Here is a 26,615-nt window from a genome sequence, read left to right on the forward strand (position 1 = left end):
CTGGGCGTGGTGGCACATGCCTGAAATCCCAGCTACTCGGAAGGCTGAGCCAGGAGAATCGCTTGCACCTGGGAGGCGGAGGTTGCAGTGAGCCGAGATCGCGCCATTGCACTCCAGGCTGGGCAACAAGAGCCAAACTCCGTCTCAAAAAAAAAAAAAAAAAAAGTAAAAGTAAAGCAAAAATTAGTTAAGATTAGAAAATGCATATTAGCCAATTAAAGACTCCGAAAGCTATTTAATTAAAGAGAATTGCTTAATTCTGTCGGACCCCAAATTTTCCTGCTTGACAAATTCACAGATCCCTTTCAAACGAAACACCAATAATTAGGATTAGGGTTGGAGACGGAGGAGCTGGAGTGAACGGGACTCGGCTGGAACACGTCCACGCACGAGTATGAGGTGAGGTGTGCAGGTCAATGGGAACGTCACTCCCCCCGGGAAGGACACGGCACGGTCTTTTCGTCCTCCTGGGGCTGAACCCGGGACGTCTACACGAGGCTAATGGGACAGCTGTTTCTCCGCTCCCTCGTCACAGTCCGCGCGTGTTCCGCTTCGCTTCCCTTCGACCGACGTATTGCCAGTACCGTCTCCTTCTTGTCCAGCCCACGCTGTCGGGAACTGACAGCAGCCTTTCCCAGACTTCCGGTCTTGACTCATTGCTGACGGGAAACCTCCGGACCTCTGCGAGCCGTGGGGCGGGGCGCGGCGAGAGGAGGGGCGGGGCTCACGAGTGACGGAGGGCAGAAGGGCGGGGCGGGACGAGAGGAGGGGAGGGACGAGCCGGGGGGAGGGACGAGAGGAGGGGCGGGACGAAAGGATGGTCGGGACGAGAGTTGGGGCGGGACGAAAAGAGAGGCGGGGCTCACGAGTGAAGCAGGGCAGAAGGGCGCGGCGCAAGAACTACTGAGAGCACCACGCGGGTGAGAGGAGGGGCGGAGCGTGGGAGTGACGGGGCGTGGGAGTGACTGGGCGCGGAGAGGCCCGAGCCGGAGGCGAGGCGAGGCGTGAGAGTGAATGAGGGAGGAGGGCCGAGAGGGGCTGGAGCGCCCCTGGGTGTCTTTGAGATTGCGGGAAATTCAGGTCACTTTTTCCCCAGGCCTCAGGCCTGCCGCGTCGAATTTGGGGTCTTCGCTAGGCCTGCAAGGTTGGCCGACGTTCAGGATCGGTGCCCAGGAGATGGGCTGCCTTCTCTGGGGCTGGGCAAGGAACTCTGCCTGGCAGCGCGCCTGGGCCAGGGCGGGAGCACAGGGCTGGATGCGGGGCACCTCGGCGTGATTCGCGGCTGCAAGTCTCTTTTCCATCCCTACCCTGAGTTCCCCCATTCTCTTTCCCCGAAGCAACAACTGTTAGCGGTTTTTGCGTGCCCTTCCTAGATGATCTCCAGTCGTCCCTCAGTATCCGCAGGCAGATTAGCTCCAGGACAGCACCCCGTACTAAAATCTGCGGACGCTCAAGTCCCTCCTATAAAATGGCATAGTATTTACCTACAACTACGCACATCCTCCCACACACTTTAAATCAGCTATGGATTACTTGTAATACCTAATGCAATGTAGTTATACTGTGTTGTTTGTATTTGCATTATTTTTGTTATTTTTCCTAACATTTTGGGAACCCGCTCGTGTGGGAGGCCAAATAGATCCATACATGTATATATATTAATATGCATAAATATATTTCCTCCATTTTCCCCTTACTCAAAAACCCCACACTACACACTACTCTTCACCCATCTTTTCAGTTAGCAGTAAGTCTTGAATCTGTCCAAGAGCAGGATGACATGCAAAATGAGTGATTTAAAACTCTTTCTACAGCTGGGCTTTAAAGTACTTCCAGCTTTTTACTACTGTTTTGGCAGAGGGCTCACCTATGGGAATTAAAAGATCCATTTCTAGCCTGGGCATATAATAAGACTTGTCTCTACAAAATAAAATAAAATTAGCTGGGTGTGGTGGCAGTCGCCTGTGGTCGCAGCTACTCAGGAGGCTGAAGTGGGAGAATCGCTTGAGCCTGGAATGTCGAGGCTGCAGGTTCAAGTGATTCTCCTGCCTCAGCCTCCCTAGTAGCTGGGATTATAGTGTGCACCACCACGCCTGGCTAATTTTTGTATATTTAGTAGAGACAGGGTTTCACCATGTTGGCCAGGCTGTTCTCAGACTCCTGACCTCAAGTGATCTGCCAGCCTCGGCCTCCCAAAGTGCTGGGATTACAGGCATGAGCCACCATGCCTGTTCCTTCTGCAATTTTTTTTTTCAAGACCTTGAAGTTATATTCTCCTGCTTGACAAAGAAAACAGTACATCAGCAGTTTATAATTATATTGTAGAAGGAATATTGGGCAAAACACAAGTGCAAGCAAGCAAGGGCCTGATCAGAATTTTCATCCTTTCAGTCACTCAAAATGCTGGTGTGGTAAAATCTCAAGGGGCCCCGTTATAAAATGTACCTTAGAAATTCCATGGGACGCCATGGTCTTGTTTCTTTTCACAAACAAGTCCTGTCTATCTGCCCCTGGATTTCCCTCTTGTATCCTAGCAAGGATCAGACTTTGTTTTTTGTGTATATTTTTTGACATGGAGTTTCACTCTGTCACCCATGGATGGAATGCAGTGCCGCAATCATAGCTCACAGCAGCTTCAAACTTCTGGGCTCAAGTGATCCTCCCATTTCATTCTCCCAAGTCTTTGGGACTACAGGTGTGTCCCAGTGCACCTGGCTAGGATCAGACTTTAGAAAATCCTGGCCCGACTGGATGGCACAGGCCCATCACTCTACTATTTCACTGTACTCTCTGTAAAGTCCTGAAATATTCTGACCAACAGGGATGGACTCTTTTCAAGATCCACAGAGCCCTGAGGAATTTGTCCTATCCTCTTCTTCCCCCACTGCCTCATGTTGCTGGTATTTGCCTAGAAAGGAACTAATGGAATGGGTAAACTAGGAGTGTTAGAGTGGTTGGTCTGAGACAAGGGTGAGGGGAAGGAATCAACCACTTTGGGATCAGGACAGAGGAGAAAGCAGGGCCACCACGGGAACTGTAGTTATTCCTTTCTTGCTGCTATTTGGCTGTAGTTTCCCTCTCCCATACCATCAAGAAGCCCCAGTGAAACCACATGTACCACATTTATATTTTTTGCTCTGAGATCCATTCCCTGCCCTAACTCTCCCTGTTGTACTTGCAAGGAAATGCATTTCCCCAGGATCCCATCATGCAAAGTGAAAGCCAAAATCCTTGCTGTGTTCCACAAGACCCTTCACCTCCTCCTAGCTCACTCTGATCTGGCTACACTGGTTTTTGCTGTTTCTGGGACACAACAGCTTGCTGCTGCCACAGAACTTTTGCACTTTGTAGCCCCTCAGCCTGGAAGCTTCTCCTCTAGGTATTCTACATGGCTAGTTCCCTCACTTCCTTTAGGTCTTAACACAAAAGTTACTTCTCAGGGGGCCTGCCTTGGCCACACTATCTAAAATTCCACATACGAAGACACCCAGATATTTCATCTCCTGTTTCCCTTTATTTCTCTTTAGCACTTGTCACATCTGACATACTAAATAAAAACTGTTTCCTCTGCCCACACACTTTTGACACCAAATGTGTGGGTTTTCCACACCAAGCAATTCTCCAGTTCTCAATGGTCACCAGTTGTGTGTCCTCCCATCTAACTCAAGTCTGGCACTAACTACCTGGAATTAATGAAGTTTAAGGACTCAGGCTCACAAGACTGCTCCTCACTTCAGATGTCAATCACAAGTTCCAGATTGTCATCTGTACTTCTCACCAATTGGCTATCAACTGGGGCTTTCCCAACACCCTCCTCTTGTTTGATAATTTGCCATAATGGCTCACAAAACTCAGGGAGACATTTACTTACATTTACTGGTTTATTATAAAGAATATGACAAGGCCGGGCGCAGTGGCTCATGCTTGTAATCCCAGCACTTTGGGAGGCTGAGGTGGGTGGATCACCTGAGAGGTCAGGAGTTCAAGACCAGCCTGGCCAGCATGATGAAACTCCATCTCTACTAAAAATACAAAAATTGGCTGGGTGTAGTGGCAGGCGCCTGTAATCCCAGCTACTGGGGAGGCTGAGAGAATCGCTTGAACTCAGGAGGTAGAGGTTGCAGTGAGCTGAAATCGCACCACTGCACTCCAGCCTGGAAAACAGAGACTCTGTCTGCAATAATAATAATAATAAAATAAAGAATATGACAGAGTTTACAGATGGACAGCCAAATGGAAGATGCACCGAGGGCAAGTATGGGTGAGGGCTTGGAGCATCCATGCTCTATTTAGGCTTGCCACCTTCCCAGCACCACAGTGTGTTCACTAAGCCAGAAACTCTTGGAACCCTGTTGTTTAGGGTTTGAACATAGGTTACATTACTTAGACAGAATTGATGAAATCATTGACCATTGGAGTCAATCTCCAGCCCCTTTCTCCTCCCCAGAGGTTGGCGATGGAGCTGAAAGTACCAGCCCTCTGATCATCTGGTTGGTTTCTCTGGAAACTGGCCCCCATCTTCCAGGAATCACCTCATTAGTATAAACTCAGGTATGCTTGGAAGGGGCTTATTATGAATAACGAAAGACACTCCTCTCACCCCTATTACTCAGGAAATTATAAGTGTTTTAGATCTATGTTAGGAACTAAGGGCAAAGACCAAATGTATACTTCTTCACAATTATCACACAAACCATATATTTTATCTTATTATCTGCCTCACAAACTAGGATGTAAACTCTATGAAGACAGGGATTTGCTTTTTGTTTGAGACAGGGTCTCACTCTGTTGCCCAGGCTGGAGTGCAGTGGCACTGAAACAGCCTTGTTATCTGGAGTAACACCCGAGGTTCATTGTCTCACAGCCACCAAGAATAAGGATGCAGACACACAAAGAGTGAGGCTGAGAGTGGAAGTTTAATAGACGAAAGAAAGAGAATAGCTCTCTGCTGCAGAGAGGGGTCCTGGAAAAATGGGTTGCCAGACCCGCGGTGAAATTCAGAGGGTTTTTAGATGAGCTGGTGGGAGGCAGAGTCTGATCTACATAGCATGCAAAAAACTGGTCTGACCAGGTGTGCTATTTGCATAGGATGGGAATCTCTGGCCTCCTCCACCCCAAGCTTTGATTATGCAGGCAGGTTCACTGCTTGAGCTGCACCATTTGCCCATTTCTTTATTACTGTACATGTGGTAACAAAAAAAGGGAAGATGGAGCCTCCATGGTGGACATGCCTGGCCCCCAGGTGCTCCTTTTTTATTGGCACAGCTGCCAGCATTCCCCCATGCAAGCTTCCAGCTTGCTTACCTATGTTTGCAGCTCAATTTTTCAGGCTGCTCTTTCTTAGAAATGATTTTGGAGGCTGCTTTTTTGTTAGCAAAGAAATTCTACTGAGGACTCTTCTGCCCTCACTATCTCCTAAATAATTTCTATCTCCTGTATCAGCACAATCATGGCTCACTGAAACTTCTGCCTCCAGGCTCAAGCGATCCTCCCATCTCAACCTCCCAAGCAGCTAGGACCACAGGTATGAGCCACCATGTCTGGATAATTTTTGTGTTTTTGGTAGAGCCTGGGTTTTGCCATGTTGCCCAGGCTAGTCTTGAACTCCTGGGCTCAAGTGATCAGACTGCCTGGGCTCAAGCCATCCTCCTGCCTCAGCCTCCCAAAGTGCTAGAATTATAGGAATAAACCACCACACCTATCCATACGAAAAAAAATTTTTTTTTGGAACGGAGTCTCAGTCTGTCACCTAGGCTGCAGTGCAGTGGCACGATTGCAGCTCACTGCAACCTCTGCCTCCCAGGTTCAAGCGATTCTCCTGCCTCAGCCTGCTGAGTAGCTGGGATTACAGCTGCCCAACACCATGCCCTGCTAATTTTTGTAGTTTTAGTAGAAACAGGGTTTCACTATGTTGGACCAGGCTGGTCTTGAACTCCTGACCTCAGGTGATCAGCCTGCCTTGGCCTCCCAAAGTGCTGGGATTACAGGCATGAGCCACTGTGCCTGGCCATATAAAATTTTTGATTACAGAAAACTGTAAGGCTGGGTGTGGTGGTTCATGCTTATAATCTCAGCACTTTGGGAGGTCAAAGCCCGAGAATCTCTTGAGGCCAGGAGTTCAAGGCCAGCTAGGCAGTTTTAGTGAGACTCACTTTCTACCAAAAAAAGTTTAAAAATTAAACTTTAGCAGTTTAAATTAATTTTTAATTTTTAAAAATTATACATTAGCAGGCCCGGCAGGGTGTGGTGGCTCACGCCTGTAATCCTAGCACTTTGGGAGGCCAAGGTGTGTTGATCACCTGAGGTCAGAAGTTTGAGACCAGCCTGGCCAACATGGCAAAACCTCGTCTCTACTAAAAATGCAAAAAATAGCCAGGTGAGGTGGCGGGCATCTGTAATCCTAGGAGGCAGACGTTGCAGTAAGCCGAGATCAATGGTATTCCAGCCTGGGTGACAGAGCAAGACTCCGTATCAAAAAAAAAAAAAAAAAAAATATATATATATATATATATAAATTTTATTTTATTTTATTTATATATATATATATTTATATATCATATATATATATATATCAGGCCCTGGTGGTGCATGCCTGTAGTCCTGATACAGGAGGTAGAAAGAAGTTATGTAGTCACTCCAGCCTGGGTGACAGAGCAAGACCCTGTCTAAAAAAAAGAAAAAAAAAAAGCCTTAAAAATATGTACAGGTTGGCCAGGTGCAGTGGCTCACGCTTGTAATCCCCAGCACTTTGGGAGGCCGAGGTGGGTGGATCTCCTGAGGTCAGGAGTTCGAGACCAGCCTGGCCAACATGGCGAAACCCCATCTCTGCTAAAAATACAAAAATTAGCCGGGTGTGGTGGTGGGCGCCTGTAATCCCAGCTACTTGGGACGCTGAGGCAGGAGAATTGCTTGAACTCGGGAAGCAAGGTTGCAGTGAGCCGAGATCATGCCGTTGCACTCCAGCCTGGATGACAAGAGCGAAACTCTGTCTCAAAAAAAAAAAAGTACAGGTTGAGAATCCTTTATCTAAAATACTTGGGACCAGAATTGTTTCAAATTTTGATTTTTTTCAGATTTTGGAATATTTGCATTTTACCCACCCTAGTTGAGTATCTCAAATCTGAAAATCTGTAATCCACAATGCTCCAATGAGCATTTCCTTTGATCATCCTGTCATCACCCCAAAAGGTTAGGATTTTGGAATATTTTGGATTTCGGATTTTCAGATTTGGGATGGTCGACCAGTATTTTATATGAATATTCCAAACAGCCTTCAAATATGTGGGCTTTTTAATTTTTTCTGGGAAATACTAAGAAATTATAATAAGGGAGGAGACCACTCCTTATATTGTCTTATGCCCAATTTCTGCCTCCACAGAAAGAAGAAGTAAAAACTAAAAGGCACAAATGGAATCCACAGGCAGATAGCCCAGCTCTGCGCCCTGGGCCTGGTAGTTAAACATCAGCTCCTGACCTAACTGCTTGTGTTATCTATAGATCTCAGACATTGTATGGAAAAGCATTGTGAAAATCCCTGTCCTGTTCTATTCTGTTCTGATTACCGGTGCATGCAGCCCCCAGTCACATACCCCCTTCTGGCTCAGTCGATCACAACCCTCTCACACAGACCCCCTTAGAGCTGTAAGCCCTTGAAAAGGATAGGAATTGCTACTCGGGGAGCTCGGTTTTTGGAGACGTGAGTCCACCGATGCTCCCAGCTGAAAAAAGCCCTTTCCTTCTACAACTCGGTGTCTGAGGGGTTCTTGTCTGTGGCTTGTCCTGCTACAATGATAGCTATGTTAAGGCTTAACTGACATACAATAAACTGAACATATTTAAAATGTACAAGTTTTGACACGTGTATACACCTGGGAAATTATCACCACAATTCAGGTCTGATTTACATGTTAGGCACAGTTCATAGGGCCTATTTTTTTTTTTTGAGACAGATTCTCTCTGTTGCCCAGTCTGGATCTGCTCACTACAACCTTCGCCTCTCAGGCTCAAGCAGGTCTCAAGCCTCAGCCTCTGGAGTAGCTGGGATTACAGGTGCACACCACCACGCCCGGCTAATTGTTATATTTTAGTAGAGATGATGTGGTTTCGCCATGTTGGCCAGGCTGGTCTCAAATTCCTGGGCTTAAGGGATCTGCTCACCTCAGCCTCCCAAAGTGCTGGGATTAAAGGCGTGAAAGACCGCGCCTGGCCGAAAAATGTTTTATTTTAAATTCAAAATGCTGTAATGGAGGCTGGGTGCAGTGGCTTTTTTTACTCAGCATACTTGAGATTCATGTTATTGTATATATGAGCAGTTCCGTCCTTTTTTTGGCTGAGTAACATTCCATTGTATGGATTGGTCTTTCACTTGTTGACATTTGGATAGTCTACAGTTTGGGGCTATTACAAATAGAGCTGCCATGAACGTGTGTGTGCAGGCTTTTGTATGGGCATATGCTCTATTTACTCTTGGTAAATACCTAGGAGTGGAATGGATGAGTCATATTGTAGTAGTTTAATGTTTTTAAAAACCACCAAACTGTTTTCCAAAGTGAATGTACCATTTTACATTCCCACCAGCAGTGAATGAGTGTTCCGGTTTCTCCACATCCTTGCCAACTTGGTATGGTCAGTCTTTTAAATTTTAGACATTCTGATATGTGTGTAGTGGTATCTCATTGTTTTAAATTTGCATTTCCCTAATGATTAATGACGTTGGACATCTTTCCATGTGATTATTTGCAATCCACATATCTTTTTTTTTTTTTTTTGAGACGGAGTCTCGCTCTGTTGCCCAGGCTAGAGTGCAATGGTGTGATCTCAGCTCACTGCAAGCTCCGCTTCCCTGGTTCAAGCAATTCTCCTGCCTCAGCCTCCTGAGTAGCTGGGATTACAGGCGCCAGCCACCACGCCCAGCTAATTTTTATATTTTTAGTAGAGATGGGGTTTCACCATGTTGGTCAGGCTGGTCTTGAACCCCTGACCTCGTGATCCACCCACCTCAGCCTCCCAAAGTGCTGGGATTACAGGCGTGAGCCACCGCGCCCGGCCCCATATATCTTTCTTTTTTTTATCAAGTGTCTGTTCAAATTGTTTGTCCTCCTTTTAGGAGAGTTGTGAAAATCTTTTAATTAAAAATGTACATTCTTTCCACCTGATTTAGAACCTAAGAATCTTGAAAGAGAAAGAACTAACATTTTCGTGACTGAGAACTGGATGGTGACAAATGAGAAAATAAACACAATAAAGGCAAGTTTGGTGGGGGGTGATAGAGCTGAGTGACTGTGATCCCCGCTCCGTCACCACGTTCGGTTCGTTCCTCTGGACTACTGGGTTAATGATACCGGCAATCAGCGCAAAGCGAGATCATCACCAGCGCACTCTTGAATCTCTATACAGGTTTGTAAACTATGTGGAGGAAACCGACCCGTTGCAGTCTCAGCCGAAGAGGCCGGAGCCAGAGCCAGAGCCTGAGCAGAGTCTGAAAAAAGGACCCGCCGTTCAGGACTAGGCCCCTGAACCACAAGTTGCTCCTCAGGGGTCCGGGTCGGAAGTGACGACTTCATTCACTGAGCAGCCATTTCCGGTTCCCAGTGTGTCCGAAGTGCCTTCTGGGTGTCAGAAAAGACACAAAAACTGACGGGGAGGAGCCGCGACACGGTGCCTGCTGATGGCAAAAGGTCTCACGGCTCCGGAGGGACCCAGTCGCCCACAGCCGCCAGGGGCGCCGCCCGCTCCGAGCCCGTTGTCGAGAGCCGCTCGGCTGCTCGGGTCTGCCCTTCAGTCCTTCCAACTCTCCTCGGGATCTCACTGCGATCTTGGCGGATTCTTATGTAGAATTCGAGAGGATATGGGGAAGGAAAAAAACGAAAATGAGGAACCACCCTGTTTCCGCCCGGTTTCGAACCGGGGACCTTTCGCGTGTGAGGCGAACGTGATAACCACTACACTACGGAAACCCGGTGGCAGTTGGCTTCCCATAAATGATTCTTAAAAGTCAGAGGCTCACCACTGCGTCCCTGACCCACGAGAAAAGTACCCGAGCGGGCCACCCACAGCTTCGGGATCAGGGCGCGCAGGGAAGTAGCCAGCAAAGCAAGTAAAGCCCGGGCTGCTCGCGGGGGGTCATGACCGAGGGCACAGGGGTGAACTCGATGGTGCTTCCTCAGGAAACTTCCGGTGCAGTCAGCGCTGCAGCCAGAGCCCCGAGATAGTGGAGCAGGGCTCCAGGCGTGCTCGAATGCTCGTCGTGGAGTTTTCCTGATCCTGTCGGGTCCCTAAGGAGCGCTTGGCGGGGAGCGTGGACTCCCTGGGGCCAGGCCACCGTGGCCACTGAGAGCCTCCCTCGGGGACTGAAGAAAAACGGAGTAGAAGAGACCTAGGGGACAGACTTGGCCAGATCAAGGGAAACCAGCTCATATTTGGAACAAAATACGCCTTATGTTTGCCCAGCACTGAATTTAGAAGCATTTTCACATTATCGTGTTTAACTAGTTTTACAACAATGCCACGAGCAAAGTATTAAACGTGTTTTAAAGATGAAGAGACTGAAGCTAGGTAAATTGGACTTGGGTAAGATGGAAGCGCTACTTAACGTTAAGGAGAGTCTGCGACCCTGATGTTCTCAGGCTGTATCTCGCTTAGTGGGACTACACCTTATTATTGTCCGAGGAAGCAAATGAAGAGGAAAGAGACCGTGGAGAGTATTCCTGGAGGGACTCAAGATACCGCTCTAGGTAGAACCCCAAGATAGCTGTGTAGAGTGACAGCTGATGTCGAATGACTTCATCTTTTCCACTGCTGCGGGTGAAATTATCTGAGGAGGTAGGAAGAAGAGATGGTTTAGGGATGCCATATGACAAAGGCTTTGGAAAATTAAGAAGAGGCCGGGCGCAGTGGCTCACGCCTGTAATCCCAGCACTTTGGGGGTCCGAATTGCTTGAACCCCAGCGGTGGAGGCTAGAGTGAGCCGAGATTGCGCCACTGCACTCCAGCCTGGGCAACAGAGTGAGACTCCATCTCAATTAATAATAATAATAATAAAGAAGTATCTGGTTTCTCTTGGTCCTTCTTCTTCAATGTGGACTTCATTCTGGGGCAGGCTCTCTACTTATGTTTTCAAAGTGCCCACCATGAGCAGCTTGGGCTACAGTTTCCCTTGTTCACAGCCAGCCGAAAAAAGTGTGTACTTCTTGGAGAACTCATTATCGTGTAACAGGGATGGGATATACTGCTTCGTTTAAATCATTAGGGCTTACTCCTGAGGTCTGGGGTAAGATTAATCCTACTCAAACTCTGTGGCTGACAAATTCAGGGTACGCCTAAGGAGGGAATGGGATGTTGTAATGCTAAGGTGGCAACCAACAAACATTCTCTTCAGAGGGTAAGCCCACAGTGCTTCACAGAATAGAGAAGAATGGCATATACTTCCAGAAACTGGAGTCGATGTTAGGAAAGATTCCACTCTAAGGGCTTCCCGGCTAACGGAGTTCTCCCATGAGTAGGTTTCACTATGCAAGATCAGGTGAGGCCTAGGGTAGCCCAGGACACAAGGATCCTCCCATCATCCCCACACTGAAAGAGGCCACTTTCAATGTGGGCTAGTCTCTGCCCTTCCCTGCCAGGAACTGAAGAGGCTGTGCCAGTACCTTTTCCCCGATCAGTCTCTGGGAAGGCAAAGCTTTTATGCATCTGGCGTCAGTGGTCAGTGAGACTGTGGGACGGTCCTGAAGGACAGGAGGTCCTGGAGTTCACCCTCATGACATCGTATCTGGCTTAGGACAATCACTCTTCATGCCCTGCTCATCACTGTTCCTCACCATAGTTTCTCCCTAATGCAATGCCTTGTGGGGAGCTATTTCCCTGAGTACACAGTGGTGTTAGGATGTGAATCACCTTTTTCTGGGCAAAGGAGGTGGAATTTTTTACCATCATGAAGCTGAGGTTCCTTCCCCATTCTGAGTTGAATAACCCAAATCTTGGCTCTTAGAGCTTCTCGTATCCCTAATTCCTTATAAAACTTAACTCTGCCCCCAGCTCTTTACTATCCCGTTGCTCAGTATCTTCCACCACATTGTCCTTCTTGAGATTCTGAGGCTGGGCGCAGTGGCTCATGCCTGTAATCACAGCACTTTGGGAGGCTGAGCTGGGTGGATCACCTGAGGTCAGGAGTTCGAGACCAGCCTGAGCAACATGATGAAACCCTGTCTCTACTAAAAATACAAACATTAGCTGGGCGTAGTGGCGGGTACCTGTAATCCCAGCTACTAGGAGGCTGAGGCATGAGAATTGCTTGAACCCGGGAGGCGGAGGTTGCAGTGAGCCAAGATGGCGCCACTGCACACCAGCTTGGGTGACAAAGCAAGACTCTGTCTCAAAAAAAAAAAGACTCTGATATCCCATAATATATAATTTTATGGCAGCAGGAGGCAATAGGGCAAAGGATTTCTTCCTTTGTGGTGTAGATGGGGTGGTGATGATGGGAAGATAAGGAATGTTATGAGTCTTCAGTAGAGGAGTCTAGTCTCAGGCAAGAAAATTAGACATTAAATTTGTAATCTGGAAAGGAAGTAGAGGAATTAACTACAGTTTTTTTTTTTTTTTTTTGAGACGGAGTCTCGCTCTGTCACCCAGGCTGGAGTGCAGTGGCGCAATCTCGGCTCACTGCTAGTTCCGCCTCCCGGGTTCACGCCATTCTCCTGCCTCAGCCTCTCCGAGTAGCTGGGACTACAGGCGCCCGCCACCACGCCCGGCTAATTTTTTGTATTTTTAGTAGAGACGGGGTTTCACCGTGGTCTCAATCTCCTGACCTCGTGATCCGCCCGCCTTGGCCTTCCTAAGTGCTGGGATTACAAGCGTGAGCCACCGCGCCCGGCCTTAACTACAGTTTTGAAACTAGTTTTTATGGCTTCCCGATTTCACCTTTTAACCTTGATGCTATATAGTTTCTCAAAGAGGCACATTTGTTTTGATTAGCTACATAGAAAATGAAGCAGAATTAGTAAAGCTGTTAGAACTAATAAAATACTTCAATAAGATTGCTGGCTACAAAATCAACATTAAAAAATCAGAAATTTCCACCACATCAGCAGTAGTCATCTAGAAAATATGAGAAAATAACATATCATTCATGATAGAACAAAATCATAACATGCCTAAGAACAAGACACAGAATAAATACACATAACCTTTGTACTGAGAAACACTTAAAATTATTCAAGGTCAAGTTGAGAACTAATTAAGTGAAGAGATTTACCTTATTTATAAATGAGGTGATTTAGTATTATAAAGATGTGAATTTCCTCCATGGTCTCCTGCAAGACCCATGTGTTATCAATATATCAACAGAATGGCTTATATAACTTGACAACTGATTGTAAAATTTATATGAATGCATAAGTCCATGGATAATCAACGGAATTTTGACAACAGAGAATAAGGAGACTCATTGTAACTGATAACTGGGGGAGGGGGGAAGTGTTTGCTCGAGTCCACGGTGCCAGCTCCAGACACCTCCTATGGAGGAGTCCAGTGAGCTGCCACTGGATGCTAAGTCCGAGGTCACCAACTAGCTTGTAGATTTTCTTTTCTTTTTTTTTGAGATGGAGTTTTGCTCCTTGTTGCCCAGGCTGGAGTGCAGTGGCACTGTGGCAGGACCAGCCACAGACAAAACTCCTCAGACACTGGATTAAAGAAGGAAGTGGTTTATTTGGCCGGGAGCCTCGGCTGACTTGGGTCTTAAGAGACGAACTCCCCAAAAAAGAAATTCTTGGCCTTTTTAAAGGCTTAAAACTTTAAGGGGTCCACATGAAAGGGTCGTGATAAATTGAGCAAGCGTGGGAAACCTGACTGGGGGCAACATGCATCAGTTAACAGAACAAAAAGTTTTACAGTGCTTTTTTCATACAGTGTCTGGAATTTACAGATAACACAAGTAGTTTAGGCCAGGGGTTGATGTTATTATTATTACTTTTTTTAACTCCTAGGGCTGGGTGGTGGTGTCAAGGTTGTCTGGCTATTTATCTTACTTTTGTTTTTTTTTCCAACATTTGCTTTCTCTCTTTCCTCCTGTCTTGTGAACTAGGCAAGGTGGGGGGAGGAGGGCAGCAGGAGTAGCAGTGGTCTCCTTTCTTAGCACGTTCTCGGCTCCTGGGTTCAAGGCACCTGGCCCAAAATGAAGTTTCTTATGTCTACTTCTTTCTACATAGACACATTAACAGTCTGATCTCTCTTTGTTTCCCCCACAAGCTCAAGTGATCCACCCACCCTCCCAAAGTGCTGGGATTGCAGCCGTGAGCCAATGAGCCTGGCCGCTATTATCTTTTTTTTTGGTCTGAATTTTTAAAATTATTTTTAAAAATGGAAAAACAGCTGGTTGCAGTGGCACACATCTGTAATCCAGCACTTTGGGAGGCTGAGGTGGGCGGATCACCTGAGGTCAGGAGTTCGAGACCAGCCTGGCCAACATGGTGAAACCTCATCTCTACTAAAAATACAAAAATTAGCGGGGTATGCTGGTGGGTGCCTGTAATCCCAGCTGCTCAGGAGGCTGAGGCAGGAGAGTCACTTGAACCTGGGAGGCAGAGGTTGCAGTGAGCTGAGATTTTGCCACTGCACTCCGGCCTGGGCAACAAAGAGTGAAACTCCATGTCAAAAAAAAAAAAAGAAAAGAAAAAACAAAAGGGTAATTTTCTGGCCAGGCGCGGTGGCTCACGCTTGTAATCCCAGCACTTTGGGAGGCCGAGGCAGGTGGATCACGAGGTCAGGAGGTCGAGACCACGGTGAAACCCCGTCTCTACTAAAAATACAAAAAAAATTAGCCAGGCGTGGTGGCGGGCGCCTGTAGTCCCAGCTACTCGGAGAGGCTGAGGCAGGAGAATGGCGTGAACCCAGGAGGCAGAGCTTGCAGTGAGCCGAGATCGAGCCACTGCACTCCAGCCTGGGCGACAGAGCGAGACTCCGTCTCAAAAAAAAAAAAAAGTGCAATTTTCATTCAATAAATATTTCATTCTTATGCGGTTTTGTTGCAGAAAGTGAAGTCCATGACTTTAGAATGATAGTAATTTATCAACCAAATAATCCATTTCACATAGTTTCAATAACTGCAGCAATCTCCTTGAATTGTCTGCAGAAATTCTGAAACTGTGGAATTGTCATCTCAAAGGACTTGGTCTTTACTTGGCCTGAATGGGTGCCACATCACTGCACATAAGGATACTTAAGAGATCTGCAACTGTCACAGCTCACAGCCAAACCCAGTTTCCATTGAAAATCAACAAGCTCGGCCGGGCATGGTGGCTCATGTCTGTAATCCCAGCATTTTCGGAGGCCGAGGTGGGCGGCTCACAAGGTCAGGAGATTGAGACCATCCTGGCTAACACGGTGAAACCCCGTCTCTACTAAAAACACAAAAAAATTAGCCGGGCGTGGTGGCAGGTGCCTGTAGTCCCAGCTACTTGGGAGGCTGAGGCAGGAGAATGGCGTGAACCTGGGAGGCAGAGCTTGCAGTGAGCCAAGATCGTGCCACTGCACTCCAGCCTGGGCGACAGAGTGAGACTCCATCTCAAAACAAACGAACAAACAAACCAACAAAAAACCTGCATTTTGTTCTGTACTAAGAAAAATTCTTCTGTCTTGAGATTCTGTTAATCTGTAACCCTAGCCCCAACCTTGTGCCCCAGAGACATGTGCTGTGTTGACTCAAGGTTTTTTTTTTTTTTTTTTTTTGTGACAGTCTCGCTCTGTCTCCCAGGCTGGAGTGCAGTGGCGCCATCTCCGCTCACTGCAAGCTCCGCCTCCGGGGTTCCCGACATTCTCTTGCCTCAGGCTCCGGAGTAGCTGGGACTACAGGGGCCCGCTACAACGCCCAGCTAATTTTTTGTATTTTTAGTAGAGACAGGGTTTCACCGTGTTAGCCAGGATGGTGTCGATCTCCTGACCTCGTGATCCGCCCACCTTGGCCTCCCAAAGTGCTGGGATTACAGGCGTGAGCCACAGCGCCTGGCCATTGACTCAAGGTTTAACGGATTTAGGGCTGTGCAGGATGTGCTTTGTTAAAAAAGTGTTTGAAGGCAGTATGCTTGGTAAAAGTCATCGCCATTCTCTAATCTCGAGTACCCAGGGACACATACACTGCGGAAGGCTGCAGGGACTTCTGCCCAGGAAAGCCAGATATTGTCCAAGGTTTCTCCCTATGTGATAGCCTGAGACATGGCCTCGTGGGAAGGGAAAGACCTGACGGTCCCCCAGCCCGACACCCTTAAAGGATCTGTGCTGAGGAGGATTAGTGAAAGAGGAAGGCCTCTTTGCAATTGAGATAAGAGGAAGGCATCTGTCTCCTGCTCGTCCCTGGGAATGGAATGTCTTGGTGTAAGACCTGATTGTACGTTCTATTTACTGAGATAGGAGAAAACTGCCTTGGGGCTGGAGGTAAGACTTGCTGGCGGCAATACTGCTCTTTAATGCACCGAGATGTTTGTGTACATGCACATCAAGGCACAGCACCTTTCCTCAAACTTATTTATGACACAGAGACCTTTGCTCGTATGTTTTCCTGCTGACCCTCTCCCCACTATTACTGTATTGTCCTGCCACACCCCCTCTCCGAGATGGTAGAGATAGTGATCAATAAATACTGAGGGGACTCAGAGACCAGTGCCAGTGCGGGTCCTCTGTATGCTGAGCGCCGGTCCCCTGGGCCCACTGTTCTTTCTCTATACTTTGTCTCTGTGTCTTCTTTATTTTCTCAGTCTCTCGTCCCACCTGAGGAGAAATACCCACAGGTGTGGAGGGGCTAGCCCCCTTCAGAGCTCAGGTGTTTGAAACCAGCCTGGGCAACAAACATGGCGATACCCTCATCTCTATTAAAAAAAAAAAAAAAAAAGATAATAGCCATAGTAAATTTTAAAAACTGTGTAGCACTGACACAAGAATAAATAACTACCCAATGGAACAGAATACAGAATCCACAAACAGACCTGAGTGTGAACGGAAATTTCATATATGATATAGTATTTGAATTAATGAGTTGTTTAGTGGATAATCTTGAGAAAATCTTGACTTACAGTGTGTTGGAAAGATAAAATTGGATTATAACTCACACAGTTACCAATTTCCGATAGATTAGATATCAAAAAGTCAAAGATGAAACCATGAAGCTAATAGACAAAAATTCAGAATAACGTTTTTGTTACCTTGGGGTGGGAAAGAATTTTTAAAATAAAAGATCGTAAAACCATACAGCATAGAGGGAAAATAAATGGATGAATCTGAGCAACTCTATATGAAAGACTTCAATGAGGCATATCATGGACGAAGAGATAATAACAAGGGAAGATATGATATCTAAAACAAACAAGGGATTTATAACTAGATTCTAGAATATACAAGGAACTTCTGAAATTAGAAAGAAAAAAAAATACCCAACGGGAAACCTAACAGAAAAAAATGGGTAAAGAATGTGAATAGTTCCGCCGGGCGCGGTGGCCCACGCTTGTAATCCCAGCACTTTTGGGAGGCCGAGGCGGGCGGATCACGAGGTCAGGAGATCGAGACCACGGTGAAACCCCGTCTCTACTAAAAAATACAAAAAATTAGCCGGCTGTGGTTGTCGGCGCCTGTAGTCCCAGCTACTCGGAGAGGCTGAGGCAGAAGAATGGCGTGAACCTGGGAGGCGGAGCTTGCAGTGAGCCGAGATTGCGCCACTGCACTCCAGCCTGGGCGACAGAGCGAGACTCCGTCTCAAAAAAAAAAAAAAAAAAGAATGTGAATAGTCCAACTTAAGAAGGGGAAAGCTAAGTAGCTAAAAATATGAAGAATGATGAACCTCACTAGTAATCAGAGAAATGGAAATAAATTAAAATGGCGAGATACCAATTTATATCTTTGGTAAACATTAGAAAGTTATGTCTTGGGTAACATATAGGCAAATGAGAGGCCAGGCACAGTGACTCATGCATGTAATCCCAGCACTTTGGGAGGCTGAGGTGGGTGGATCGCCTGAGGTCAGGAGTTTGAGACCAGCTTGATGAACATGGTGAAATCCCAACTCTGCTAGAAATACAAAAATTAGCTGGGCATGGTGGTGCATGCCTGTAATCCCACCTACTCGGGAGGCTGAGGCAGGAGAGTCGCTTGAACCTGGGAGGTGGAGGCTGCAGTGAGCTGAGATCATGCCATTGCATTCCAGCCTAGGTGACAAAGCAAGACTCTGTCTCAAAAAAATAAAATAGAATAGAATAAAATAAAATAAAACATAGGCAAATGGGAAGTCTCATGTCCTGCTGATGGGAATTAAACAGGTACAGCATATTGGGAAGCAACCTGTTAAGTATTTAAGTAACTGTATGCTTTAAGACTCAGCAATCCTTCTAACTATATACCTAAGAGAAACTAGCACCTAGGTCTATAAGGAGACATGTATCAGAATATTCATGACAGGACTGTGTGTGATGGTGAGAATTGGAGGCAGTCCAGATGTCCATCACTAATGCATAGATTTACTTAGGCTTGGTTTACTGATGCAAAAGAGAGAGAATAAAAATACACTGTTTTCACAAAAACAGTGAAAAGGGAGTAGGAAACAGCATAAAATTCATAGCAGAAACCCATTTTTGCAAATATACAATATTGCATTTTGTTAAATAAACACACTCTCACATACACAAACACTGATACCTTTTATATCTCCATTATATCTCCAGATTCTTTTTTTTTTTTTTTGAGGTGGAGTCTCTCTGTCACCCAGGCTGGAGTACAGTGGCGCGATCTTGGCTCACTGCAACCTCTGCCTCCTGAGTTCAAGCGATACTCCCACCTCAGCCTCCTGAGTAGCTGGGATTACGGGCACCTGCCTTCATGCCTGGCTAATTTTTTTGTATTTTTGTAGAGATGGGGTTTCACCATGTTGGCCAGGCCGGTCTTGAACTCCTGATGTCAGGTGATCCACCTGCCTGGGCCTCCCAAAGTACTGGGATTACAGGCATGAGCCACCGTGCCTGGCCTAATATTTTTAGAAATAATATGTATATTTAAAAAACAGACTAAATATACAAAACTGGGTGCATTTTAGGGGAGAGGAATTGGTGTAAGAATGGGAGATGAGGCCGGGCGCGGTGGCTCAGGCCTGTAATCCCAGCACTTTGGGAGGCCGAGGCGGGCGGATCACCAGGTCAGGAGATCGAGACCATCCTGGCTAACACGGTGAAACCCTGTCTCTACTAAAAATATAAAAAATTAGCCAGGCGTGGTGGCGGGCGCCTGTAGTCCCAGCTACTCAGGAGGCTGAGGCAGGAGAATGGCGTGAACCCCGGAGTCAGAGCTTGCAGTGAGCCGTGATTGTGCCGCTGCACTCCAGCCTGGGAGACAGAGTGTGACTCCGTCTCAAAAAAAAAAAAAAAAAAAAAAAAGAATGGAAGGTGAGGAGAAAAAAATGAGACAATATAACAGAACAGGGATCTTACCCAATCAATGATTATAATGAGCAATAGGGCTGGGCGGGGTGGCTCATGCCTGTAATCCCAGCACTTTGGGAGGCTGAGATGGGTGGATCTCTTGAGGTCAGGAGTTCGAGACCAGCCTGGCCAACATGGCAAAATCCTGTCTCTACTAAAAATACAAAAATTAGCCAGGCATGACGGCGCATGCCTGTAGTCCACACTACTCAGGAGGCTGAGGCAGGAGAATCGCTTGAACCTGGGAAGTGGAGGTTGCAGTGAACCAAGATCGTGCCATTGCACTCCAGTCCGGGTGACAGAATAAGACTCCATCTCAAAATAAAGAAATAATAAAAAATAAATAAATAAATAAATAAAGTGCAATAAACTGAGGGAGATGATTGAATCAATTTTGTGTGCCCGTGAGTGATAAGAGGAAAAAAAAGTGAAAGTATACAATACCTTTTGGGAGAAATAGAAGAGGACTGACTGGGGTGAAGATATTCACAACATAATATCAAAACTACTCCTACAAATCCATGAGACAAAGACAACTCAAGAAAAACATGTATTTTGGCCAGGCATGGTGGCTCATGCTTGTAATCCCAGCACTTTGGGAGGCCAAGGCGAGTGGATCACTTGAGGTCAGGAGTTCAAGACCAGCCTGGCCAACACGGTGAAACCCCATCTCTACTAAAAAATACAAAAAAATTAGCCGGGCGTCGTGGCTCATGCTTGTAGTCCCAGCTACTCAGGAGTCTGAGGCAGGAGAATCACTTGAACTTGGGAGGCGAAAGTTGCAGCGAGCCAATATTGTGCCCCTGCACTCCAGCCTGGGTGACAGCAAGAATCCTTCTCAAAAAAAAAAAAAAAAAGAAAAGAAAAGAAAAAGAGAAAAATATGCTTTTATCTGGGCGCGGTGGCTCACACCTGTAATCCCAGCACTTTGGGAGGCAGAGGCAGGCGGATCACGAGGTCAGGAGATCAAGACCATCCTGGCTAACATGGTGAAACCCCGTCTCTACTAAAAATACAAAAAATTAGCCGGGTGTGGTGGTGGGCACCTGTAGTCCCAGCTACTCGGGAGGCTGAGGCAGGAGAATGGCATGAACCCGGGAGGCGGAGCTTGCAGTAAGCCAAGATGGCATCACTGCGCTCCAGCCTGGGCAACAGAGCGAGACTCTGTCTCAAAAAAAAAAAAAAAAAGCTTTATATATATATTTATTATCTCTCTGTATATATAGAGAATATATATATATTCTCTGTCTCTCTTTCTCTCTCTCTCTCTCTCTATATATATATATATATATATTTTTTTTTTTTTTTTTTTTTTTTTTGAGACAGAGTCTTGCTCTTTCACCCAGGCTGGAGTGCAGTGGTGCGATCTTGGCTCGCTGCAGGCTCCGCCCCCCGGGGTTCACGCCATTCTCCTGCCTCAGCCTCCCGTGTAGCTGGGACTACAGGCGCCTGCCACCTCGCCCGGCTAATTTTTTGTATTTTTAGTAGAGACGGGGTTTCACAGTGTTAGCCAGGATGGTCTCGATCTCCTGACTTTGTGATCCGCCCGCCTCGGCCTCCCAAAGTGCTGGGATTACAGGCGTGAGCCACCGCGCCCGGCATATTTTTTTTTTTTTTTAGACAGTCTCACTCTGTCGCCCAGGCTGGAGTGCAGTGGCGTGATATTGGCTCACTGCAACCTCCACCTCTGAGGTTCAAGTGATTCTCCTGCTTCAGCCTCCTGAATAGTTGGGATTACAGGCACACAACACCATGCCCAGCTAATTTTTGTATTTTTAGTAGAGATGGAGTTTCACCATGTTTCACCATGTTGGCCAGGCTGGTCTTGAACTCCTGACCTTAAATGATCCGCCCACCTCGGCCTCCCAAAGTGCTGGGATTACAGGTGTGAGCCACCAGCCTGGCCTCTGTAGTTATTTTTTACATAATGTCCAGCATACAATAAAAATTAGGAGACATGTGAAGAGAAAGGAAAATGTGACCAATGGTCAAGAGAAAAAAGCAAACACTAGAAGCAGAAACAAATATAATCCAATTGTTTAAGTTCACAGGCAAGAACTTTAAAATAATCACAATTTTATTTTTAAAAAATAGAGGAAAAGATGGAAAGTAGATGAGAAGAATTTCAACAGAGAATTGGAATAGAGACACAAACTTCTAGAACAGAACTCTCTGAATGGGTTTAACAGCAAATTGGACACAGCAGGAGACAAGATTAGTGAATTCAAAGACAGATCAATAGGCTGGGCACCGTGGCTCACGCCTGTAATCCCAGCACTTTGGGAGGCCGAGGCGGGTGGATCAGCTGAGGTCAGGAGTTTGACACCAACCTGACCAACATGGTGAAACCCCATCTCTACTAAAATACAAAATTAGCCAGGCGTGGTCGTGGGTGCCTGTAATCCCAGCTACTCTGGAGGCTCAGGCAGGAGAATCGCTTGAACCCGGGAGGTGCAGGTTGCAGTGAGCTGAGATCACACCATTGCACTCCAGCCTGGGCAATGAGTGAGACTTTGGCCTCAATACAGAAAGAAAGAAAAGGGAGGGAGGGAGGGAGGAAGGAAGGAAGGAAGGAAGGAAGGAAGGAAGGAAGGAAGGAAGGAAGGAAGCAACCCATGTTGAAGCACACACCCATGAGTTGAGCCTGAGACCTTGGTCAAGAACCAAACCTAAACATACGCTGGCTAAAGAGTGAGGGGACTGTGGGCATGGGGGAATGCCTCCCCACAGATTCCCATCCAGGACGCTTGGCCTGATGACCACAGCATCTCAGTAATGCTTCTGTAGTCCAGTATCGTTACTTCATTCTGAAATACATATATCTATATCTATCTATCTATCTATATATATATATATATATTTTTTTTTTTTTTTTAGGCAGAGTCTTGCTCTGTCACCCAGGCTGGGGTGCAGTGGCATGATCTCAGCTAACTGCAACCTCTGCCTCTCAGGTTCAAGTGATTTTCCTGCCTCAGCCTCCCAAGTAGCTGGGATTACAGGCGTGCACCACCACACCTGGCTAATTTTTGTATTTTTAGTGGAGATGGGGTTTCACCATGTTGGCCAGGCTGGTCTGGAACTCCTGACCTCAAATGATCTGCCCACCTCAGCCTCCCAAAGTGCTGTTATTACAGGCATGAGACACTGCACCCGGCCTGAAATACATGTTTAAAAGAAAAATGTTGATCGTTTACTCAAAGGGGTAAATTAAGAATGGTAGTGAGCTCCTAATATCTGTAGCCACAATTCTCAAGGGAAGCAAATGAGGAGGCCAAACATCTGGTTGCTAATCTCATCAGCACCTGATGGGTAGGGAGGCTGTGAAGGCTGATGTCCTTTGAGGAATTCTGAAATGCTCCTTAAGGGGACTAGGCCCACCCATGTTGAGAATCACTAATGTATACTTTTGTTTAATTTCCTCTCTATTTCTTCTTCTTCTTTTTTTTTTTTTTTTAAGAGATGTTATACTATGCTGCCCAGGCTGCTCTCAAACTCCTGGGCTCAAGCGATCCTCCTGCCTTGGCCTCCTGAGTACGTTTAATTTTGACACGGAAACATGTAGTCTCTCAGGTATATTCTAAATCTAGAATGGGTGGATTAGCACAGTCATAGTATTAGTAATTAATAAAACTTTCCACCACTTTGAAATCCTGAAAGTAGTTAAAATTATGGAGTTCTAGGCAGTCCGGTATTAGCAGCCCTTGGCCTTTGCACTGGCAGCTGTCACCAGGTGTTTAAGGTGGCTCATTAGGGAAGTCCAGAGCCAGCCAATACCCTTTACTGAGCTTGTGAGGTCAAGAAGGCCACACATAATCCATTTAGAGTTTTTGTAAAATAAAAACCATATATCTATATGGTAACGAATTGGTTAATTGTAAGCCAGGATATAAAATGAATAAACAAAAGTGAAGTGGTAACAAATTAGTTAAATGGCAGGGGGATCAAATCCAGATCTCTCAGGACAGAAGGGAATACTCACCAACTATGCTAATGAGGAAGGAGATGAATCTAAAGTCGACATCTCCTCTAACTGCCCACTTTTACACTGGGCCTAGATAGATAGGAAGCATTGATTGCTCATGCCCCATTTGCTCCCAGGCCACCACCTAGTCTGACCCCCTGCTGGCAGGACAGAGCAAGAGGCCAGCATCAGAGTGGCCATTCGTGAAAATGCCAGAAACATTGTCTACTCTCCACCCCACGCCATCTCCCACAAAACTCACCTGTGCCATGCAAGACTGTGGCAGGTGGTTGGAATTCCAGGTGCTGCTGCTCCTCATCCTTCTAGGGAGGCGGATGTCAGGGCAGAAGCCTGGGAAGTGTGAGGCTGCTAGATCCAAGAGTGGGGGCAGGTGGAGCAGAGGTGAGGTTTGGCCTTTTTGAAGCACTGGGTCAGGAAAATCCAACCATGTGCTTTGGCCAGATTCATTTCCTGCTCAGATTCTGGATTGAGGAAGGCAGGGAGTGAGACCATGGCAAAGAATTGACTAGGAAGAAGCTGTCACCCTTGATGGAATGGGCAAAGAGAAAAAGCAATCATTTGGGCATAGGGCCCAGCTGGACTCCTGGGTGGAAGGTGTGGCCTGGGTGTTCTTGGGTTCCTTGTCTGCTTGAGCCCCAGAACAATAGAAAATCTTGAAGGCCACAGCAACAGGAGCTTAATAGTGGGAAGGAAGAAAAATGAAGGACAAAACCAAGACTTAAACTAACTCCCACTGGGAAGTTTGAGAAAAAAACCTTAACCACTATACCAAAAATGTACCCCAGGAAACTCATCTTACCTTCTGGTACCAGCATCAGCTACATAAATTGTCGGGTCTAGTGCAAAGTGAAAATGCAACCTCTTCTGAAAAAAGCAGCAAGAAAAGTGCTGTGAAGGGTAGTGAACTATAAAGCTTTTTCCTTTCTTCCCCATAGTCCTTCCTATGATGGGGCTTTTTATTTGCTCTTATTTGTCATTCTGTGTAAAGAAAAATTAAGAATTTAAATAATTAGCATGTTTTTTTTTTTTTTCCTGAGACAGAGTTTCGCTCTTGTTGCCCAGGCTGGAGTGCAATGACACAATCTCGGCTCACCGCAACCTCCACTACCCAGGTTCAAGCGATTCTCCTGCCTCAGCCTCTGGAGTAGCTGGGATTACAGGCGCCTGCCACCATGCCTGGCTAATTTTTTATATTTTTAGTAGAAACGGGGTTTCACCATGTTGGCCAGGCTGGTCTTGAACTCCTGACCTCAGGTGATCTGCCCGCCTCGGTCTCCCAAAGTGCTGGGACTGCAGGCGTGAGCCGCCGCGCCCGGCCGGCTCATTATTTGAAATTTTAAGAATATTTTCCAGACACTCCTAAAAGTTTATAACCTACGCTTGCAGTGGTTAAAGCGTCAGTCCTAAGATATTGTCCCAAAAGGTGCTGCCCAGGTAACTAAACTGTCTCTCCCTGGTGGTCTAGTGGCTAGGATTCAGTACCTTAACCGCCAGTGCCCAGGTTCGACTCCCGGTTAGCGAAGTTTGCTTTTCTGCTTTCTTGATCACATGCATTCTATTATCGCCGCGGCTGCGGCTGTCACTGCCCTCCGGAGCAGTCAAGGTTTGCTTGCAGGCACGCCTCTCTGCAAGGCACTGCTGACACCCTGTACATCAGTATCCAGGGAGTGGGGACTGCCCGTATAGAGTAAAAAGGTAGGCAGATTCAGACTCACCTCAGCCCCACTCTATTGAGAATTACTGATTTTTATTTTTACTTTTTGGGGGCTAAGTCTCGCTCTGTCATCAGGCTGGAGTGCAGTGGCGCGATTTCGGCACATTGCAACCTCCGTCTCCCGGGTTCAAGGAGTAGCTGGGACTACAGCTCAGCCTTCCGAGTAGCTGGGACTACAGGCCCGCACCACCACGCCCAGCTAATTTTTGTATTTTTATTTTTGTATTTTTAGTAGAGACTGGGTTTTACCATGTTGGCTAGGATGGTCTCGATCTTTGACCTCGTGATCCGCCCGCCTCCCAAAGTGCTGGGATTACAGGCGTGAGCCAACGCGCCCGGCTTGATTTTTAAAAATCAATATAAGTAATTTTTACATGAAACAAGTGAGTTATTTCAAATGGCTTCTAAATCTAGAAAAGTTTGATGAATTGACATAGGCACAGTTTTAAGAATAAATGTAATTCTGCCTCCCCCACCTCCTGCCGAGTTCTCATTTAAACCCTAAGGGCGGTTTGTTTACATTTCAGAGATGTAGAATGCCCAGGTTATTTTACCAGATGCGCTACTGTTTCCTCTGGTAACAGGTGTTCCAAATCGGAAAACAAACTAGTCCATTATGCTAATTTGCATATTTGAAACATGGAAAACCTCTCTTAATTCGTTTGGTCTTTTGTAAAAACAGAAACATTTTTATATGGTAATAAGTTAGTTAACTTTACCCGTAAGACGAATAGACGAAAGTGAACCTCCTATGATGACAAGTTACTTGACAACACTAACTTGTCAACGTTATTACTTGTCAAGGGCTCCCTAATGACCTTGCCCCGCGGTTCTCAAGACTGACTTCAGGATCATCTGGGAGAGGTTGAAAGGCACATGCAGTGTTCACCGCCTTGAACTGAAGATGCACTGAGCATGACTTTGGTAGAAATCGCTGCAGTGACATCAGAAAGCAGAAAAGCAAACTTCCCTGACCGGGAATCGAACCCGGGCCGCGGCGGTGAAAGCGCCGAATCCTAACCATTAGACCACCAGGGAGAGGTGATAACACGATGTGGGCAGCACCTTCTGGGAAAAGATCTTAGGACAGACGCCTCAACCACCTCAGGCACATGTTAGAAACCTATACGATTGTCTTCAGAATATTTTGCAGTCATGTGTATAGCACTGGATGCAGTGACTGCTGCCTGGGCCAGAGGGTGGCAGAAGGCTTTAGGGGTAGAAACGTTGGAAGAAAGATTGTCATAAGTCAAGCCGGGGAAGAGAAAAATATTTCCCAAATCATTTTTTCACGGACTCCCTCTGACACGGGAGTTTCTCATCTCCCTTCCTCCCTCCCTCCCTTTTTCTTTCTTCCTTCCTAAAATCTGCATCTCCTTCACTTACATAGTTTCCCCACGGTTGATTGAGAAAAACATGTGTCTCTTTTGCCCCCCTCCCCAAAGGATCCTATTCCTGATCTCTAAATATG

General features: G+C 46.5%; 1 long non-coding RNA gene, 2 other non-coding genes and 1 pseudogene across 3 annotated transcripts; 1 reads left to right on the forward strand and 3 right to left on the reverse strand.

Moving 5' to 3' along the window:
* The first annotated feature begins 847 nt into the window (after nt 1–847).
* On the forward strand, nt 848–8,056 carry LOC134734487 (uncharacterized). The gene is made up of 4 exons (XR_010117608.1): nt 848–920; nt 4,448–4,551; nt 5,443–5,524; nt 7,379–8,056. It is a non-coding gene; the product is annotated as an uncharacterized lncRNA (long non-coding RNA).
* A 1,827-nt stretch (nt 8,057–9,883) lies between these two features.
* On the reverse strand, nt 9,884–9,956 carry TRNAV-CAC (transfer RNA valine (anticodon CAC)). Its single transcript has one exon. It is a non-coding gene; the product is annotated as a tRNA-Val (tRNA).
* A 4,877-nt stretch (nt 9,957–14,833) lies between these two features.
* Nucleotides 14,834–22,158, reverse strand: LOC134734883 (COMM domain-containing protein 6-like; annotated as a pseudogene).
* A 3,952-nt stretch (nt 22,159–26,110) lies between these two features.
* Nucleotides 26,111–26,182, reverse strand: TRNAE-UUC (transfer RNA glutamic acid (anticodon UUC)). The gene has a single exon. It is a non-coding gene; the product is annotated as a tRNA-Glu (tRNA).
* Nucleotides 26,183–26,615: the final 433 nt, after the last annotated feature.

Source organism: Symphalangus syndactylus, chromosome 12 (genome assembly GCF_028878055.3).
Source record: "Symphalangus syndactylus isolate Jambi chromosome 12, NHGRI_mSymSyn1-v2.1_pri, whole genome shotgun sequence".
NCBI classification, from domain to species: domain Eukaryota; kingdom Metazoa; phylum Chordata; class Mammalia; order Primates; family Hylobatidae; genus Symphalangus; species Symphalangus syndactylus.